The following is a 4,959-nucleotide window of genomic DNA, read 5'->3' as shown; positions in this document are numbered from 1 at the left end:
TATATTAATTTAAGTGAAAAAAATGCAAAAAAAAAAAAAAAATCTATTTTTTTAGGGAATTTTTGGCACCAGTTTTGAAACAGAACCGGTGCTAAAAGTTTTTTTTTTTTTAATTTTTTGGGCCATTATTCGCACCGGTTCACAGCAAGAACCAGTGCGAATTGTTTGATTTTAGCACCGGTGCTAAAGTTTTTTTTTTTTTTTTAGCATCCCTCAAATCTACACCGGTTCAAAACCGGTGCGAAAGGGGGGTTTTGAACCGGTGCTCATTACCATTTTTTGCCTAGTGTTTGAACTTTTTGTTTAATTTTTATTTTACTATGAATAGAAATTTTCTAAGATTATACTTTGTATTTAGATGATGAATATTACTTTTTTAAGGTCGTAATTCGTATTTAGATAGGTGAAAAAATAGTGAACATATAAGGCCGGTTCTGTTCATCTTATTTTCACTTTTTTAGGGGTTTAATACATTAAGATAATTTTAGTTAAGTTCTGATAAATTATGTTTAGGAAAATAAGTTATGATAAAGGTTACCAAGAATAAATTGCAACTAAAATAAGTTCAGATAAGATAAGATAAGTTCAAATAAGTGAAAATTTTAACTTGGTTACCCTATTATTTCTAAACTTAGCTTATGTGATTATCAAAACTAAGTTTTCTCCAATCTCGATATAGGTGAAAAAGTAGTGAACAGAAACATAATCTTAACTGGTGTGAACATATTCATAGAACTTTTTATTATAATAAAGTGAACAAAACATGGTCTTAATGTGTCCGCTCTTATAATAGCTTTGATGATAATAGGTCCTTTACATATTACAACAAAGACAAAAATACATGAGAACATGGGACTTCAAAAAAATACATGAGAACATGTTTAAATCGTTTTAATGTAAAATTACTTGAGATCAACACATTACTCGTACAAATTTTATGATGCTCAATTAAACGATTGCATTGGAATGATTGAATATCATACAAAGATATAATTTATTTTTACCAACTCACTGAGGACATCAAGGGGTTTTTATCCATTTATTTACAGTATTTCTTTTTCAAATCAAAACTTTATGTATCCTAACAAATCTGAGAGTAGGTTAGATTGTACTGTAAAACTTTTTATTAAAAAAAAAATTCTTGTTAAAATCTTATTCTTAACTAATTTATTCAAGACTATCCGTTGGGATAATTTAAATAAATAGATATAATAATTTTATATAAAAATAATAATAAAATCCATATAAAACTTATCCATTTGTTTTAAAAAGAAGAAAAAAAAATAAAGAAAAGAGGTTGTTATAAGATAGACCTAGATAAAAATTACCCTAATTGAGGTATTCTAGGGTAACTCGGTTATTTACATAGATAAGGAATTTGAGTCAAATTAAAAATACTATGTTGTGCTCTTTATAAATATCGTTATAAATTCTTGGTTCATCCATATATTCCAACGCTATTAGCATAAAATTTATTGATTTTACAAGTGTATTCGAAGAACGAAGAGATTGAACAATGGCGGGTGGAGTAGTGATCGATTGTGGTAAAGAGGGTAAAAATTATCCAGGAAAACTTACCGTTCACGTTTTTCTAACTTGCCTACTAGCTGCTGCTGGAGGTTTAATCTTTGGATATGACATCGGAATTTCAGGTATAATTTACTTTTTACTCTTGTATACTTAAATTTTATCATTACTGTCGAATGTAAATTTCTACTATTAATCTAGCGTTATGATACAAAATTCGAAAAAATTGGACGAGTTGCTTAGATGATATTATCATATTATGGGAGAATTGCTTAAAAGATGACATGTAGTATGATGTAACATAATGATTCAAGGTCGCTCAATTTAGGTAAACATTATTGCTTGTTTTATAATTTAGATTTCAGATTTGCATTTATGTTACAAAATTTGGTAATTTTACAATGTATGTATGATAATATTCTAAACATAAATCAGTCTGAAAATACTTACATAATTACGCATTATTTATCGAATTTTGTTAAATTTCCCCTCCAAAAAAAATAAAAATAAAATTAGTATAACATAAATGGAAACCAAATGATAGTGGGATAGAACATGGGAGATTTTTATTATTATTTTTTATTCTTTTTTGGTTAATATTTTCAAAATAAAATCAATAGTCAATTTCATCAACGGTTCACATCAGTCAAAAAATGAACCGTTGCGATTCGATCTAATATACATGACCACAATTTTATTGTGGCCACTCAAAAGTCATCCAACATAAATATTACGGAGTAATATTGTAATTATGACAATTATATATCTAACGAACTGTATGTTGTGATTGTACCTAATGATTTATATAGGTGGAGTGACATCAATGCCGATGTTTTTGGAGAGATTCTTCCCATCAGTGTATAGGAAGCAATTGGCAGACTCAGGAACAAACCAGTACTGCAAATTCAACAGCGCGAAACTAACAATGTTTACGTCCTCCTTATACTTGGCTGCCCTAGTCGCCTCTGTCGTGGCATCCTTTGTCACACGGAAATTGGGTCGTAGGAGATCCATGATTTTTGGAGGTCTTCTCTTTTGTGCTGGTGCAATTGTCAATGCTGCTGCTCAAAACGTCGCCATGCTTATCATTGGCCGTATTTTGCTTGGTTTTGGCATCGGCTTTGCTAATCAGGTACTCTAAATTATTAAAAAATTGAGTCTTATATTTAATCAAATCTAGTATGATAAATATTTATGACTCGTTATTATAGATTATATGCTATGTTAATGTTATAGGTATGTTGTATGTATACTAATTGAATAAACCTGATGTTTTTATTTTTCTAATGTTAGTAATTGTACAATATGCAAATTAAGTTCTTTCTAATCTAATGTTATAATAATTGTACAACGTGTTAAGTCTTTAGTCAATTTTTATATTTTCATGTGATTTCAAAGATTGCAATTAGAAAATTATAATCTTGTATGCTATTAATTAGTACTAATTCTAGTAAATTCTTTGAATACATTGCAGTCAGTACCAGTTTTTCTATCAGAGATGGCACCTTACAAGCACCGTGGCGCGCTAAACATGATGTTCCAACTCACAATCACCATAGGAATCCTGATAGCAAATCTCCTTAACTACAGATTTGCCAAGATTGAGCACTATGGATGGAGGTTGAGTCTCGGGGGAGCTATTGTTCCCGTTTGATCATCCTTGTAGGCTCGCTTATCCTCCCTGAAACCCCTAACTCCCTAATCGAAAGAGGCAAACTCGAAGAGGCCAAGCAAAAGCTACTCAAAATCCGAGGGGTGGACAACGTTGACACCGAGCTCCAAGACCTAATTGCAGCTAGTGAAGCATCCAAGAAGGTGGAACACCCTTGGAGAAGCCTCTTAAACAGACAATATAGGCCTCCTCTTACGTTTTCGATTGCTATTCCCATGTTTCAGCAACTTACTGGCATTAATGTCATCATGTTTTATGCACCTGTTTTGTTTAAGACCATTGGATTTGGAGATGATGCTTCACTGATTTCTGCTGTGATTACGGGTGGTGTTAATGTCATTGCCACTTTGGTCTCCATTTATGGTGTCGATAAATGGGGTAGGAGATCTCTCTTCCTTGAAGGAGGCCTTCAAATGCTCGTTTTTCAGGTAAATTTCCTCAACTTAAGTATTTTAATCCATGTTTATATTATCTTAGAACATGCAAAATTATTTAAATAGCTAGCTAAATACATATAATACTTTGATCAGAATAGGATTAATTAGTTGATAAATAAATTTATGAAGCATTATACAGTATACTAATTTGACTAGTATGAAATTGATAAGATCATTGGCTATGTTTAATTTGACTATAAAATTTCAGATCATGCTATTTGACTTTAAAATTGGCTATTTGAATATGACTTTGACAGGTTTTTATATATATACATGCGTCTACGTAACTTAATTTCAAATTTTAGTAACAATCTTTATTGGATGGAAATTTGGGGTGACTGGAAATGCAGTGGATTTACCTAAATGGTACGCGATAGTAGTTGTACTATTCATATGCATTTATGTTGCCGGATTTGCATGGTCATGGGGTCCGCTAGGGTGGCTTGTCCCTAGTGAAATCTTCCCGCTTGAGGTTAGATCAGCAGCTCAAAGCATCAACGTATCCGTAAATATGATCTTCACTTTTGCAATAGCTCAACCTTTTTTGCCAATGCTATGCGCCCTCAAGTTCGGCCTCTTCATATTTTTTGCATTTTTCGTGGTGGTGATGACAATATTCATTTACAAGTTACTGCCCGAGACAAAAAATGTGCCGATTGAAGAGATGGTGATTGTTTGGAAAAATCACAAATTTTGGGGTGGTTTTATTCCAGAAGACGTTATATTACCCGACTCTAAAATTTGAGTGATACACTTATAAGAGCTTTATTGTTTAGTTTTATTGTTATTTATTGTTTTATGAAACATAAATTATATTTACGTACAAATTTGAATTTATTCAAATTAATATTTATTAATTTAAGTTTTGTTGGTTTAACCATGTTTTTTTTACTTAGAAATTCTCTTTATATTCTACCAAAACAACAAGGGAAACTATGACGGAATGAAACGGGGAATATAGCTAAAGCTAAAGTGGAAATTGAATCAACTCTGTTTTGTTGTTTTCGGTGATTACTTGATTAGCTAACCAACCTGCAACTCTATAAGCCTCTCTATAAATATGATGATGAACTTCCACGCACCAGGGTGTCTTCTAGCATTCGCTTACACCTTGAGTTAGTTAATATGCACTCTCGATCATAGCTTCTCGCACCATTAAGAGCCAAAACCACTGCTTGGTTATCAATCCGTAATCTGTACTAGCAACTTAGCTATTCTCAAGCGTCCAAGCTCTAAAATGTATTTAACAACCCTTAGCTACCTAATGAAAGCCTCACTTCTCATCCTCTTATCATCACATGTAGCATGCACATTGCACATCAT

The 4,959-nt window shown here is 31.9% G+C and overlaps 1 pseudogene; it reads left to right on the top strand.

The window, feature by feature from the left end:
• Positions 1–1,516: 1,516 nt before the first annotated feature.
• LOC110719279 lies at positions 1,517–4,438 on the top strand (annotated as a pseudogene).
• The last annotated feature ends 521 nt before the right edge of the window (positions 4,439–4,959 follow it).

The sequence above is a fragment of the Chenopodium quinoa genome, unplaced genomic scaffold, assembly GCF_001683475.1.
Source record: "Chenopodium quinoa cultivar QQ74 unplaced genomic scaffold, ASM168347v1, whole genome shotgun sequence".
Taxonomy (NCBI): domain Eukaryota; kingdom Viridiplantae; phylum Streptophyta; class Magnoliopsida; order Caryophyllales; family Amaranthaceae; genus Chenopodium; species Chenopodium quinoa.
This window is presented reverse-complemented; position numbering and strand designations above follow the sequence as displayed.